The sequence below is a fragment of the Leptodactylus fuscus genome, chromosome 7 (genome assembly GCF_031893055.1).
Source record: "Leptodactylus fuscus isolate aLepFus1 chromosome 7, aLepFus1.hap2, whole genome shotgun sequence".
Classification (NCBI taxonomy): Eukaryota; Metazoa; Chordata; class Amphibia; order Anura; family Leptodactylidae; genus Leptodactylus; species Leptodactylus fuscus.
In genome coordinates this window covers 127,761,755-127,778,816 of record NC_134271.1, presented here as the reverse complement: position 1 = coordinate 127,778,816, position 17,062 = coordinate 127,761,755, and the positions used below count along the sequence as shown (strand labels likewise).

Sequence of the window (17,062 nt, the reverse complement as noted above, 5' to 3'; positions counted from 1 at the left end):
GTCCTTGCCACATGTGATCACTAAGGTCCTCAGCGGTCACAGGAAAAGACATATGTGAATGATGTCCTGGGTCCTTCCCTGTCACTGGCCTCAGCAGTCACATGTGGCGAGGGCTTCAGCTGGAACAAGCCCCAGGTCCTGCTAGACCGGACAGCGGCGGAGAACTTTGGAACGTTGGGGATGGGGAACATGAGATTTTTTCTATTTTGCACCTTCTCTGTCCTCCTATCTCAGTTCTGTATTCCCTGGACAACCCCTTTAAGAGAGTTTCTGCTATATCTTCCCTGGGTAACTGACCTCCATGTTAATATCCTTGAAATTCGGATAGGATCACAATGCACATATAGATGTGATGTTTCAAAGTATATAGTAGTACACCTTCTGTAGACTCTTGTGGTTAAAATACAAGGTGTGGGTGTAAAGTATATACAGTCCTATGAAAAAGTTTGGGCACCCCTATTAATCTTAATCATTTTTAGTTCTAAATATTTTGGTATTTGCAACAGCCATTTCAGTTTGATATATCTAATAACTGATGGACACAGTAATATTTCAGGATTGAAATGAGGTTTATTGTACTAACAGAAAATGCACAATATGCATTAAACCAAAATTTGACCGGTGCAAAAGTATGGGCACCTCAACAGAAAAGTGACATTAATATTTAGTACATCCTCCTTTTGCAAAGATAACAGCCTCTAGTCGCTTCCTGTAGCTTTTAATCAGTTCCTGGATCCTGGATAAAGGTATTTTGGACAAACAATTCAAGTTCAGTTAAGTTAGATGGTCGCCGAGCATGGACAGCCCGCTTCAGATCATCCCACAGATGTTCAATGATATTCAGGTCTGGGGACTGGGATGGCCATTCCAGAACATTGTAATTGTTCCTCTGCATGAATGCCTGAGGATTTGGAGCGGTGTTTTGGATCATTGTCTTGCTGAAATATCCATCCCCGGCGTAACTTCAACTTCGTCACTGATTCTTGAACATTATTCTCAAGAATCTGCTGATACTGAGTGGAATCCATGCGACCCTCAACTTTAACAAGATTCCCGATGCCGGCATTGGCCACACAGCCCCAAAGCATGATGGAACCTCCACCAAATTTTACAGTGGGTAGCATGTGTTTTTCTTGGAATGCTGTTTCTTTTTGGACGCCATTTTTTTATAACCAAACAACTCAATTTTTGTTTCCAAAATGAAGCTGCCTTGTCCAAATGTGCTTTTTCATACCTCAGGCAACTCTATTTGTGGCGTACGTGCAGAAACGGCTTCTTTCTCATCACTCTCCCATACAGCTTCTATTTGTGCAAAGTGCGCTGTATAGTTGACCGATGCACAGTGACACCATCTGCAGCAAGATGATGCTGCAGCTCTTTGGAGGTGGTCTGTGGATTGTCCTTGACTGTTCTCACCATTCTTCTTCTCTGCCTTTCTGATATTTTTCTTGGCCTGCCACTTCTGGGCTTAACAAGAACTGTCCCTGTGGTCTTCCATTTCCTTACTATGTTCCTCACAGTGGAAACTGACAGGTTAAATCTCTGAGACAACTTTTTGTATCCTTCCCCTGAACAACTATGTTGAACAATCTTTGTTTTCAGATCATTTGAGAGTTGTTTTGAGTAGCCCATGATGCCACTCTTCAGAGGAGATTCAAATAGTAGAACAACTTGCAATTGGCCACCTTAAATACCTTTTCTTATGATTGGATACATCTGGCTATGAAGTTCAAAGCTCACTGAGGTTACAAAACCAATTTTGTGCTTCAGTAAGTCAGTAAAAAGTAGTTAGGGGAATTCAAATCAATAAAATAAGGGTGCCCATACTTTTGCACTGGTCAAATTTTGGTTTAATGCATATTGCGCATTTTCTGTTAGTACAATAACCTCATTTCAATCCTGAAATATTACTGTGTCCATCAGTTATTAGATATATCAATGGCTGTTGCAAACACCAAAATATTTAGAACTAAAAATGATTAAGATTAATAGGGGTGCCCAAACTTTTTCATAGGACTGTACTGTATCTAGATCTGATCTAGGGAGTAATTGCAAGTCTTTACCATACGTAAGAACGCTGCATATGCAGGGAAGTAAGAGTAGAAAGAGCGTCGGAGAAACAGAAAGACTGAAAGTAGATGTGTCATTTACATTACATGATACATGTGCTAATGAAAACAGAGGAGTAGTTAGAGCTGTGAGGACACTTATGTGATGCGCTAATTGCTTCGCTATACAGTTATGGATAATAACCCCATAAAACTCATTATTTTCACTCATTAGTGCAGACGTAGCAGAAGCTTGTACCACAGAAGACGATTGTAGCTGCAGACCTGAAAGACCCTGTTCTAAAAGAAAATAGATAAGATGTAGATTTAGAACATTATCTTAAAGTGGCAATACACATTAGATGAATGTCCGCTGAACCCTGGTGGGACCGGACAACCCTCTAACGTGTATGAGGGTGTCATGATTCTATCACAAACAACAGATGGCGACCAAAGATATATCAGACATGTGGATCACAATATGCCTGATACATTGTTTTCATGGAAGATAAGGTATCTGGTTATGGTTACTCCCTTATCCCCATTGAGAAGACATGAACACCCGACTGGCCGTGTATGGTTGTGGAGTCTTCGAAGGAATAACGGTTGGCTGTTGTAGTATATAGTACTTGTAATGGTCTCAGCAACTAAAAACTCAACCAACTCTTCCAGTTCTGCCCTTGGGTGGATGCGGTGCTGATGGGGCCTGCCGGGTAACCTGTTGGTGGTAGTATTGTTTCCGCAGGGCACGTTCTACTTGTTGCCTGCCTTCCTGAGCTTTATGGAGTTTGGACTGTCCATGATAGTCGTGTAGGAATAAGACTCAAGACACAAGGTTTTCAGTACAGGGTAAGTCACAATCTTTACATGAGTTAGACACAGGTTAATCCCTTCTGGAAAATTTCCCTGGTTCGGGATCGTTAATGTCTGCTGCTGTCATCCTATGGACTGTATAACAGTAGTGTGAACATAGCCTTATTGAGTAGTCAGTGGAGCAATGATGAGTGGGTTACCACTTCTATAGTGACAGTGAACAGTCTCACGTCTAACCTCTCTACTTCTCGAGTAGCTTCTTCACTGGTCATATAAACCTCATGTATGTGCAAATATTGACTCAGCCACTCGCAACTTCCTGATCATAGGAAAGAACCAACAACACATTGTGACATTTCAGGGACACATGTATAGTACGCGCTCCGTCACACAGAGATATTAGTTATGGTAATTCCTTAGGTCTATATGGTTTCATTTCCTAGAAAACTCTGTAAGTCTTGGTAAGTGAAGACAGAAAGAGAAACTACAAGACTTTGTAAGACTGCGTAGTTCAAGGAGGAGCTGCCCCTTCCCCGGACATGTCTGGTTTAGTAAGCTTTGTATGCAAATAACAGATCAACTTCTCCTATAATTCTGCGTTTCCTGGTTCCTCTGTTACTCCTCCTGGAAATGTATACATTCATTTTTCTGTAAATCCCATGGACTTTAAAAGGAGCCATGAATAAATTGGATGATATGCACTGCTTATAAGGCAAGAATACCAAAATCTGGTTTCATTTCAGATATAGCGGCCCTGCCCATATGTCCCAATTACAAAGCCTTATACCTGCCCTAGCCTGGTAAGCCCGGCTGGTGTACATCTGTCTGGGCATCTGTGGCAAATAGAGATGAGCTAATAGTATTCAAAACTATGGTTTCTAATACCTCGCTCCATAGGAATGAATGTGAGCGGCCGCGTGCCGGCCGGCGCATAGCCCCTTGCAGCTCACCCACTCCCATTCATTCCTATGGGAATAATAGGAGTATAATAATAGTATTCGCTCATCTCTAGTGGCATATACTTCAAGATACCATTATAAGTAGCCATTATTATTGAGCCATGTTCATCTGTGTAAAGCACATTGTTATTATTATGACGGCATCCGTAGAGTTGTGACCATTACCTATTGTTTAAGATGTATCGTATGTTATCTATATGCACAGTATAGGATACCCATCAATATAATCCTGACTTGGCTAATAGTGAGATGACCGCTGAAAAGTGTAGCCCCACATAATACCCCTCAGTGACCATTCACAACTATATTACACACAATTTTAAAAAGTTAGACTTGCCTAACCCTGTTTCGATGGCGATGCCTGCAGTCTCCAGCTGTAGTAATGTCTCATTGCAAAATCATCAGTCGTGTGCTCCACTATTGCATTCAACTTTAACTGCATCCTTAGGACGCAGATAGAGTTCCAATTGTTTTCAGTAGCAGGACTGCCCCCGAAAAGTGGGAATCCAGGTTCACAACTGTGTCTGATTTACGTTCTCCATCCAATTACAAAGTGGTTACCGCCGTTTTTTTTGCCCAGTTTCCACCCAAAAAATACATAGATGAACTTTTCTCAAGAAGAATGCGGGATGAACTTAATCCAGGCCCTCAATCTTGGTTGGCTGGGGGAATCTCATTACCCTGGTTAAATGGCTGTGCCAGCAGTTCAACCACACCAAGAGGGATACCAGTGATCATGTGATTGCCGGACGGCACTGATGCTTCCTCTATTGACTACATAGTGATCATTCATGAATCATGAACCCCTTCTGTCTTCTCCTCCATGTTTTTGGCTCTCTTAGAGCTGCGGCCGTGATCTGCCCCTGTTTTCATTAACGTACATTTACAATGGTGCGGGTTCGAGGTCCAGGACCCTGCGCCATATGTTTACGACACTTGGTCATGATTGGGTTAATACAATGACATGGAAAAAAAAATCAAAAATTCTTAAAATATGTTTGATATAAAAACTTCTAAACACTTAGTCATTTTTGGATGACACATTCCCTTGAAAGTGCACAATCATTGCTCCGTGTGGATGAATCACCTTTCCAATCTCCGCCAGATTCCTCATGTGACCTGATTTTTATACTGCCCACAAGACGGCTTGAGCTAGCCTACACTCCGCAAGTTCATCTCCTCCTGGTGGCATCTATCTACAGAGTGTGAGTACTATATATACAGTATACAGAGGGGGTAGTCATGTCATTGAGAACATATATTTGCTTTGTTACTTCTGCTCACAGCTCATTCCTTCAGGGCACACGTCACTCGCTGTTGGTCCTGTGCACACAGAAAGCTGCAGTACTGTGTGTGCTCTGATCATCTGGCAATGAGTCAACTTTTTTTTTTTTTTTTGGAACGATCATGACACAATAGACGCTGAGTTATCTGACTTTTATGGCATGTTTTTTTTCCATGTAGGTGAATGATCACTTGTTTCATCTGAGTGCCACAGAAACATATGATCTCATTCACACTGCGCGATGCAAACATAAGAAATACTTCTATTGTAGCTGCGTTGCGTGTGATTTTCATCATTCACATTTGTTATTGCAAGGTATCATGTCTGCAACGGTTCTCTGCTCATCGTCAAGGGTACCAGATGAGGGCACTAGAGATGGCAAAGCGCTGCGGCACCAGCTGACCACCATTATAGTCCATGGGGTCTGCGGGTTTTTCGAGGGTAATCACTTTTTTAAGCCCCAAGTGGACCCTCCCCCCCCCCCCACCCCCGGTGGAAACCCGAACACAGAAGTGAACCGGGCCTTAGCCATAATGGACAGAAGTTAGAAAAGCTTCTCTAGCTCTGGAGGATCTATCCTGTCCTACATTAGGCAATCTATTGATGTAGATGGACACTGTGTAATTCTTAGTTTCTCCTCTGGAGGTGCTGCAGGGCATCTAAACTCTTCCAGCATGGGTTCCTTACAAATTCCAGCTGATGATTTGGGGTCTCAGTAGGGGGCACTTTGTGATCTTCTTATTGTCAAAGGACCTTTCTGGTACAGAGATAATTGCTGAAAGCGGAGGACCCCTTTAACGCTACGGCACGTCTTTACAGAGAACATGTGTCCTCTATGGGTGGTATGGATTTATATTGCGAGTTGTATATTTTTAGTACCATTGGATTCAGTCGAGTACACGGATATAGTAACTTTATTCCGCCGGTCAGTCTTGATTATTGCAACGTCAAATGTATATAGCGGGTTTATGTTTACTATTCTTGCACAAAAAAACACTTGCAGAATGGATTGGCTTTCCCATTGGTACTATTGGTAGCACATACAATTTCTTGTTTGCTTTTTATTCCATTTTCTAGAGGGAAAGATGAACAAAAAACAGCAGCTCTGTCTTTTTTTCTGGTATCACCATATGGAATAAATGATGGGATGACTTTATGGATATTCAGGGTATTATGTACACGGCGATACCAGTTAAAGCGTTCTGTCTTTTCTTTTCTCCCATAGTGAATACATTTATAAAGAAAATAAATTAAATATTTTTTAAAATTTTATTTAAATTTTCTTATTTATTTTTTTAAATAATCCTAATGGTGTAAAAAAAATCCAAACAAAAAAAACCATTCATACTCACCGTCCCTTTACTTTTTTAAGTCTCCTTGTGGTGTCCGTTGCTCTCCTGGTGACGTCATGCACATGGGGTCACCGCTAAGGCCTATGGTGATGCTCGGCGTACCCATGTTACCACTGAGGCCCAATTACAGGCCTCAGGAGTGTCCCTGGGTGCATGATGTCACTGAGGAAGCGGAGATAGAGCAATGGATGCTGCAAGGAGGTAAGAGAAGGTATTAATGTTTGTTTTTTATTATTATTTACACCTCCCCTGGGCAGTGGCGTAACTAAAGTATTGTGTGCCCCGGTGCAGTCTTTTGTCTGTGGCCCCCTACCTCATTCCTACAGTGAATTCTTGATAGTGATGGTTATGGGAGCTAAGGGGTTTAATCCACCTTAGATAGGTTCCAAGGAGCCCTGAGAGTATTCTACACTATGTTTTATAGATAGGTTCCTAGGAGCCCTGACAGTGTTCTACATTATGTTTTACAGATAGGTTCCTAAGAGTCTTGACAGTGTTCTACACTATGTTTTTTTTTTTTTTTTTGTAGAGTTGGAAGGGACCTCAAGGGCCATCGGGTCCAACCCCCTGCGAGTGCAGGTTTTCCTAAATCATCCCAGCTATATGTTTATCCAGATTCCGCTTGAAGATTTCCATTGATGGAGCGCCCACCACCTCCCGTGGCAGCCTATTCCACTCTCTCACTACCCTCACTGTCAGAAAGTTTTTCCTAATGTCTAATCTGTATCTCTTTCCCTTTAGTTTCATCCCATTGCTTCTTGTACTTCCTTGTGCTAATGAGAATAGGGGAGATCCCTCTGCACTGTGACTACCTTTCAGATATTTGTAGACTGCTATTAAATCTCCCCTCAGCCTTCTCTTCTGCAAACTAAACAATCCCAGTTCTTTTAGCCGCTCCTCATAGGACATGGTTTGCAGACCTTCCACCATTTTGGTTGCTCTTCTCTGGACTTGCTCCAATATATCGATGTCTTTCTTGAATTGAGGCGCCCAGGACTGTACACAGTATTCCAGGTGTGGTCTGACCAGGGAAGAGTACAGCGGAATAATGACCTCTCTTGATCTAGATTCAATGCTTGTCTTAATACATCCCAGAATTTTATTAGCCTTTTTTGCAGCAGCACCGCACTGTTGGCTCATGTTGAATTTGTGATCTACTATTATGCCCAAGTCCTTTTCCCCTATGCTATCACTTAGTTCTATTCCTCCCATACTATATATGTTTTTTACATTTCTGTTACCCAGATGTAGAACTTTGCATTTGTCCCTGTTAAATACCATTTTGTTGGCCTCAGCCCATTGTTCCAGTGTGTCTAAGTCCTTTTGAATACACTCTCTCTCCTCTCTAGTGTTGGCTATTCCTCCTATCTTCGTATCATCTGCAAATTTTATGAGTTCCCCAATAATTCCATCGTCCAGATCATTTATAAAGATATTAAAAAGTACTGGGCCCAGAACAGAGCCCTGCGGCACCCCGCTTTTGACTTTCTTCCAGTTCGATGTGTAGCCATTTAGTATTACTCGTTGTGCCCGATCATTAAGCCAGTTTTGAATCCACCTAACTGATTTTTTGTCAAAGCCATACTTAATCGTTTTTTCAATAAGAAGGTTATGTGATACTTTATCAAATGCCTTACTGAAGTCAAGATATACTATGTCCACGGCATTCCCTTGGTCCAACCATTCAGTGATTTTGTTGTAGAAGGAAATCAGGTTAGTCTGACAAGATTTATTGGTCATAAAGCCGTGCTGGCTCTGGTTAATTAATGCCTTCCCATCCAGGTACCGAAGTAAATGTTCCTTGACAATTTGCTCAAAGATTTTTCCTGCTATCGAGGTCAGACTTACCGGCCTGTAATTTCCTGGATCGTCCCTTTTCCCCTTTTTGTAGATGGGGACAACATTTGCCCTTTTCCAATCTAAAGGGACCACTCCTGTTTCCCATGACTTACCGAAGATTATAGCAAGGGGTTCTGTTATTTCCTCTGCTATCTCTTTCAGGACTCTAGGGTGTAAATCATCTGGTCCTGGGGACTTGGTTTCCTGTAACTTGGCTAAGTGCTCTCTTACCAGACCTTTGCTTATAGTCAGCTTGGAGTCCTCCTTCCCCTCATCTCCATCACCATTAATGTCGATATTTCCATTAGTTTCTTGGGAGAAGACGGATACAAAATATGAATTTAGTAGCTCCACCTGCTGTTCCACCATGTTAACTGTTTCTCCTTTGTCATTCTTCAGGACTCCAATGGTCTCCTTCACTTTTCTTTTGCTTTTACCATATCCCCAAAATCCTTTTACCTTACTCTTTGCCTCTTTTGCAAGCTTCAATTCGTGTTCAGCCTTAGCTCCTTTGATGCTTGTCTTGCAGAGTCTGCAGACTGCTGTGTACTCTTCCTTAGGTATAGTTCCCATCTTCCACTTTTTGTATGTTTCCTTTTTCCTTTTTAGCAGGTTATGTAATTTTTTGGTCATCCATCTTGATATTTTTAGGTGCTTCCCATTTTTCTTCCTTCTAGGTATTGTTAGTTCCTGTGCTTTAATGATTTCCCTACAGAAGATTTCCCACCCTTCATGTGCATTTTTGTGCTTAAGAATTTTGCACCATGGAATTCTGCTAACCCTTGCCTTCAGGCTCTTGAAGTCTACCCTGCTAAAGTCGAGCATTGAAGTCTGTGTCTTCTCAGGTCTTCTTCTTCTTGCAACCCCAAACTCAAGTATAGCATGATCGCTGAATCCCAGTGTCCCTGCTACCCGTAGTCCCTCAACCATGTACTCTTTGTTGGTTAGGACTAGGTCCAAAATGGATGTTCCTCTCGTGTTTTCTTCTACCAGCTGGGCAATGAAGTTGTCTGCTAGAGAGGATAAAAATTTGATGGAGCCTTTACTCTTGGCTGTGTGGGTTTCCCAATGAATGTCAGGGTAATTGAAGTCTCCCATGATCACTATTTCATGTTTCTTTGAGAGCGTGGTCATTTGCTGTGAAAAAATCTCATCCATGTCTTCTGTCTGTCCTGGTGGTCTGTAATAAACGCCTATAGTTTTACAGATAGGTTCCTAAGAGTCCTGACAGTATTCTACACTATGTATTATAGATAGGTTCCTAGGAGCCCTGACAGTATTCTACACTATGTTTTATAGATAGGTTCCTAGGAGCCCTGACAGTATTCTACACTATGTTTTATAGATAGGTTCCTAGGAGCCCTGACAGTGTTATACACTATGTTTTATAGATAGGTTCCTAGGAGCCCTGACAGTTCTACACTATGTTTTATAGGTAGGTTCCTAGGAGCCCTGACAGTTCTACACTATGTTTTATAGGTAGGTTCCTAGGAGCCCTGACAGTATTCTACACTATGTTTTATAGATAGGTTCCTAGGAGCCCTGACAGTGTTATACACTATGTTTTATAGATAGGTTCCTAGGAGCCCTGACAGTATTCTACACTATGTTTTATAGATAGGTTCCTAAGAGTCCTGACAGTATTCTACACTATGTCTTATAGATAGGTTCCTAGGAGCCCTGACAGTGTCATACACTATGTTTTATAGATAGGTTCCTAGGAGCCCTGACAGTGTTCTACACTATGTTTTATAGATAGGTTTCTAGGAGTCCTAAGAGTATTATACACTATGTTTTATAGATAGGTTCCTAGGAGCCCTGACAGTATTCTACACTATGTTTTATAGATAGGTTCCTAGGAGCCCTGACAGTGTTCTACACTATGTTTTATAGATAGGTTCCTAGGAGCCCTGACAGTGTTCTACACTATGTTTTATAGATAGGTTCCTAGGTTGCCTGATCCAGGCAATGAGTTGTAGAGTGTGGGTATGCACGGGTTATTCATGCCTATTTATCTTAGTAGGCGGCCAGAAAGGAAAGGATTTAGTAGTTCTTTCAGTAGCTGGGACCTAAGTTGTTTATGGCTTTAAAGGTTGGAAAGCAAATTGTAAAAGGCATTCTGCCAGGGCAGTGGGTGGAGGATGGGTGTTGTAGGAGCATTGTCGGGTTCTTGGTTATTGACCTAACTGTAGCGTTTTAGACTAATTTGGCTTTGTCTTGGTTGCTTATCGGGTTTAACACGAAACATGCAAGCAACACTTTTCTCTACGCATGTTTCATGTGGAAACCACACGAGCCCGATTATAGTCTATGGGGTCCACAGGCTTTCCTTAGGTAACTGCTTTTTAATGTGTATGGGTTTCCATTCCAAGGGTCCCCAAGAGGACTCCCGGATCGTAGATCCTAATGCAGATGTGACCCGGGCCTTACAGACTGATACATTGTCGCAAACTACTAGAGATTTGTGTAGCTGTTGATGTTGCTTCTCCAAGCCCATCTTCACTATCTGGGGAGAGGTCATCACATCCGAAGGGGCATAACTCTTAGCTTAATGCTATTGCCTCTTTTTTCATATATTGGTGGAAGACTCAACATCCAACACCCGTCCACTGGTCACAACTTTTGACAGGTCACAATGACGTTACTCTATAAAGCTGCCTTGAAGCCTAGCCTCATTCCCCATAGTTGGCCCTTGTTTCAGTGTCACTGGGCACTTAGGTTGTGCCGTCATCTATCTCTGGCAGGCTTGGTACTCTCTAAGTATACTTCCTCTGTACGGCTGAGTGTTAAGGCAGCCCATATGCTGAATTTAGGGGATCTGGTACACAGAGGAGTATTTTTATGCAACCCCTGCACATTTCCCTGTACATATTTGCAGCGGTATTCCTCGCCATTCCACATCTATTTTGTGCACAAGTATTTTTCGGATTCTACCCAATTCTCCGCTGTCCTTCGCTTTCAGCAGACTGGAGCTGTCATTGCTGTTAGTATGTCCCCTCCCCTCCCCTGTAGCCACCGTCTCTCACTCCTCCTCCCCACAGATGGCTGCTGCTGCTGCTGCTCTTCTCCTCCTCTTCTGCTCTTCGTGTGTTTTCTTTTAATGCAAATTAAGGCTCGGGAAAATCCAGGATCCCTGGAAATATGGCGCAAGGAGGCTGCCCCCTGGGATATGGCTCCTGCCTCAGCCTAGGTGCCAGGTAAGAGCCTAGTATTTTCTGCTGTGCTCATGTCTGTAGACCCCCCCTCACCCTGGCACGTCGATGGCAGCTATGTAATATGTGGAATGTATTGCTAAGCTGGTTTGTTGTTAGAAAGTGTATCTTTGTATCTTTGCTGGGTGCCTATTATTAGCGAGGTTCCTTATGGGTGGCTTCCTGACACTCTGCATGACCAAAGTGCCTTCCACATGATGGATGTGCCCTCCTTGGGTGCTACACACCTGTTTGACGTGATATGTGAGTGTCTTCTTCTACGTTACACTATGACTGGTCACCTGCCCTCTGCCCACGAGATGGCATGCAGGATGGTTTGGGCTTTGGCTGCCTGGCGGAGTGCATACCAGTCTAAGTACATTAGAAGAGCAGTTCGGATACAGACAACAGGGACCTCTAATTACAAAGCTATTAGTGAAGTGTATATACTAGTTGTGGTGCCTGTGTGGGTGACACCACCATAGTTATGGGTGGTATGAAGCCGCCCATATTAAGGAACAGGTCAAGCAGAGCTTTTACTAGGAAGGTTTTCAGGCCTGAGGCTACAGAAACCATTTCTGTGGAAAGTATCCCCCAGGTCATGTTCTGGACTCCATTATACTGACCACAAACCTCTTCACGGATGACCCGCAAGCCCTCGGAGTCACATTTGTTGGAAAGAGAAACCGATGATGTAGTCGGTTAGCACGACTCATGAGGTCCATTCATACATCACTAGTCTTCAGCTGAGGTGATGTCACCTGTCATTACGGTTTGACAGGAGCCGCGTTGCTGCCGTACTTAGGGCTTAGTCATCAAATTGTTCTGCACTCCTTGATGTCTATCCTAGAATTGAATGATGTCAAAACAGAATCACGGTGGGGGGAAGGCATCATTCACACACGGCGGATATATGGGCATGACAAGTCGCGTTGTACGCCAGAGTTTGTTGCTTGTTAACCCCTGATCTGCTATTTTTTACAAAAGCTCTTAAATAGTTAAATGACGGATTCAGCTCTGCTACATCGGCAGCACTGTATATGGCACAGCTAGGGAATAGAGCACTTGTGTTTTTCTGGTGCACCCTCCTCACCATCTCATCATCGTCCACCACATGCTCCCAGATAGATTAATCAGTACGACCGCCTTGAGACGGCGACCGCATCTGCTCAGGACCTCGGCAGCTCTTGTCTTCTTGTACCTCGATTGGGCTTCATCTCCCCCCATTGTGGGCCCCAAGAGCTGTGGGTTCTCCCTTACTTAGTCATTTCTGACCTTGAGTAGATGTACAAGGGGTTAATAAGGTATCAGACGGGATCACCTGTTGTTTCTGGAAGACACTTGTAAGACGAGATTCTCAGCAAGTCCTTATAATTAGATCAGAATAAAACATAACTTTTATTAATATTTCAGTAAGAATTAGGAAAAAACAATATTGATCAAGCAAATGGTTAGCGTACTCCGTTAGTGCCATAAACGATAGCCAAAATTACTTTGCGTACACTAAAGCACCCTACGTATTTGGAGAAGGGTATCCCCGACCATTTAGGACCCTCATATCAACCTTTGTTCCCTAGTAGCGACATTAAGGACTGATGGGAACCTAATAAAAAGTCACCAAAGAGGGAAGATAAGAAAATTTACAGTATATAGACGTCACCGCGCCTAAGCTAGACACTGAGTATCACCCCGCATTTATCAAAACTGTCTTAGGCTAAGTTCACACAGGGGGCGGTATGGCGGATTTTGGCACCGAGAGTGGCGCGGAGTGACCCGCCTGCCACAACTGTCGCAACTTCCGACAGTCGCGGCTTCCCGTTCTGGAGTTGACTCAAATGAATGGGCTGACTCCAGACGTTGCTGCCGCAAGGCGGACGCCGCAGCTCAACAAGCCGAGGAAGCCGCTTGCAGAAAGGGCAGCCCGCTTCTTTTTTCTATTTGAGTGGCAGTATGCTGCTCACGGAAAAAAGTAGCCTGGCGATCTACATAGACCACCATTTTTAGGGGGCGGATTATGACGAGGATTACGTGCCATAATCCTCCCCCTTAGTGCCTTTGTGAACGAGCCCTAACAATATGGTTGCCTTTGTTGTTCATAGCAACCAGTCAGGCTATTCGTCTCTTACCTTTAGACGTGGTCTCCGCCGCGCTGTTCCTTAGAAATACCGATTTTTACCGGTATGCAAATGAGTTCTCTCGCAGCGACATTGGAGATGACGCTGCAGACGAAGAAGGAGGTGGCGCTGGAGACAATTCTCTGGCAGCGGTGGGGACGCCCTCATCGCTGTTTGAGCGCTGGGGCCCACCCCCATCGCTATCCATTTGCATACTGGTTAAAACCGGTATTTCTAAGGAACGGCGCAGCGAAGACCACGTCTAAAGGTAAGAGACGAATAGCCTTTCTAAAGGCTACTCCGACGTCTTATTCACAAAAAAAAAAGGTTTTAATGGTAGAATCCCTTTAAACTGCTCTGGAATATTGTAAGATGAGTTCTGATTGGTTGCTATCAGCAATGGGGACAGGTCTAGGCCTCCTGTATATGACTGTAGTGGATTTTTTGCTATGGGCGATGAGGACAGTTTTCGGCCTCCTGTATATGACTGTAGTAGATCTAGTGTCCGCAAATACTGACCCGCATTCTGCAAAAAAGCCCGCGCCCGCATTGCATCAGTATGTCATCCTCAATCACGGATCTTGTATGATTCCTACACCGGTCTGTGTTTGCGGCCTTCATTTTCGCACCGTCACAACCCCTTTCTGCCGTTTGTCAGAAGTGGTATACAAAAAGCTAAATATAAGTGGTGTGTGTGTGTGTGTGTGTGTGTATATATATATATATATATATATATATATATATATATATATGTCACCTGAGGGACAGGATAAAAATAAAACCGAAACCAAATGCGGTATCGAAAGTGGAAATTCCATAAGGTTATGTTTAGAAGGGGGAATTTTTTACGTGAATTGTGACAGATATATATTACATGCCATAGTCTGCATAGAAACTGCCTGAAATCTGCCTCCCATTGCCATCTATGGGATTCATCATCGCTATTCATCAGCCGTCGAATTTTCTACTTCATTGGAGGATCCCACATGTAGATTAGAGTCACTACAAATCCGCACACAAATCCGATTCTGCTATGGATTCCACTGCGGTTACATCTACGATTTTTTCATGGTATATTACACTTGTGTTCATGTACCCTAAAGGATTGCGACATATTGGTCACTCTAGGTCCACTTTATTCAGGGAATCTTACCAAAGCGTTGCCATACAAGGTGGAATATACCGGTTACGACACAGATACGTATCAAGATAATGGTGTCATTTAAACCGGCAAGAGAAGTCTTACGGCAATATAACATGACCCCCTCTAGAAACGGCAAAGACTTGATGGTAGCTGCGGGCTCAGGTGCAGAGAGGGAGCGCGGTGATGATAATGGAGTAATGTGGTGCACAGACTACATGGTGTATTGATGGAATAATTACCCTGTTACTAGGGGGTCGTAAGACTCATCATATCGTGTACAGTATATAGCAGGTGGCCCCGATAACACGAGACGTAGCGATGCTGTAAAGTCTACGTTAACCATTTCTATCCTACATCTCTGACCGCCTGTTTCTATGACAGCTTGCATTAAAGGGGCTCTCTGGAGTTGCTGAATGCAGATCACTTAGACATGCTCCAATTTTCCTAATACACTCGGTTACAGTGTAGTCCCTGAGAGCTCATCTCCGTTACCAGCCGCAGGGGATATGCTTATCTAGTTTTCATTTTATTGATAGGTGTGGAATGCATATAAATTGTACATGTACCATGTTATACTGTCCATCATTGATGAGATGTAGGTAGCAATCCTCTGTATGTAGCTTTCCTGTAGTATGGCTGGCCGACGGGTGGAATAAGACCACCATGGGTTAGGTTGGGTCTATACAGGGTGCATGCAATGTGTACAACGTGCACCCTGGATGCTGCCAATCCCAGGGATCACATGGATGGAGCTGAAGGTACTTTTATTGTTAATGTTCAGGGGTACAGGAGGGGGACTTCAATGTGAAGGGGAAGTGGGCACGCACTACCCACACTATAGGGCTGCCCCCTTATGGGATGACTAGCTGCAACCCTGTGTGTATTTACAGGTACACATAAAATTCTACTGACACTGCAAACCATATCTAGGTGAGAGATTTGGGCAGCCATGATCCCGCCAGAATCCTTGGATCCTGGGTAGTCGCCTGAAAAGTCCATATAGTCAATATGGCTGCATCTGGGCCCTGACACCTGAGCGGTCAAAAGCTCCATCTGTACCATGGATAAAACCTAACAACATAGTCAATGGTGGGGCCCCAAGGCGAACTTTTGGCATGCCCCCCCCCCCCCGAACGACATCGAAGACCTTGACTGACCCCCTCCTACGCATTCCTGCGCGCTCTATTATGCCCCATAGTGGACCCTGCACACAGTATTATACCCCATAGTGGCCCCTGCACACAGTATTATACCCCATAGTGACCCCTGCACACAGTATTATGTCCCTTAGTGGCTCCTGCACACACTATTATGCCCCATAGTGGCCCCTGCACACAGTATTATACCCCATAGTGACCCCTGCACACAGTATTATGTCCCTCAGTGACCCCTCCACACAGTATTATCCCCAATAGTGGCCCCTGCACACAGTATTATGTCCCATAGTGGCCCCTGCACACAGTATTATGTCCCATAGTGGCCCCTGCACACAGTATTATTCCCCATAGTGGCCCCTGCACACAGTATTATGTCCCATAGTGGCCCCTGCACACAGTATTATGTCCCATATTGGCCCCTGCACACAGTATTATCCCCCCATAGTGGCTCCTGCACACAGTATTATGCCCCATAGTGGCCCCTGCACACAGTATTATCCCCCATAGTGGCCCCTGCACACAGTATTATGTCCCATAGTGGCCCCTGCACACAGTATTATGCCCCATAGTGGCCCCTCCACACAGTATTATCCCCCATAGTGGCCCCTGCACACAGTATTATCCCCCATAGTGGCCCCTGCACACAGTATTATCCCCCATAGTGGCCCCTGCACACAGTATTATCCCCCATAGTGGCCCCTGCACACAGTATTATCCCCCATAGTGGCCCCTGCACACAGTATTATCCCCCATAGTGGCCCCTGCACACAGTATTATCCCCCATAGTGCCCCTGCACACAGTATTATCCCCCATAGTGGCCCCTGCACACAGTATTATGTCCCATAGTGGCCCCTGCACACAGTATTATTCCCCATAGTGGCCCCTGCACACAGTATTATGTCCCATATTGGCCCCTGCACACAGTATTATGTCCCATATTGGCCCCTGCACACAGTATTATCCCCCATAGTGGCCCCTGCACACAGTATTATTCCCCATAGTGGCCCCTGCACACAGTATTATGTCCCATATCGGCCCCTGCACACAGTATTATCCCCCATAGTGGCCCCTGCACACAGTATTATCCCCCATAGTGGCCCCTGTACACAGTATTATCCCCCATAGTGGCCCCTCCACAGAGTATTATCCCCCATAGTCA

The 17,062-nt window shown here is 44.1% G+C and overlaps 1 protein-coding gene across 1 annotated transcript in view; it reads left to right on the top strand.

The window, feature by feature from the left end:
• Positions 1 to 11,338: 11,338 nt before the first annotated feature.
• The window catches only part of BAHD1 (bromo adjacent homology domain containing 1), a 115,704-nt gene continuing 109,980 nt past the window's right edge, over positions 11,339 to 17,062 (top strand). Inside the window, exon 1 of the mRNA XM_075283051.1 lies at positions 11,339 to 11,493. The gene's annotated coding sequence lies outside the window, so the exon portion shown is untranslated. The remainder of the gene's footprint in view (positions 11,494 to 17,062) is intronic.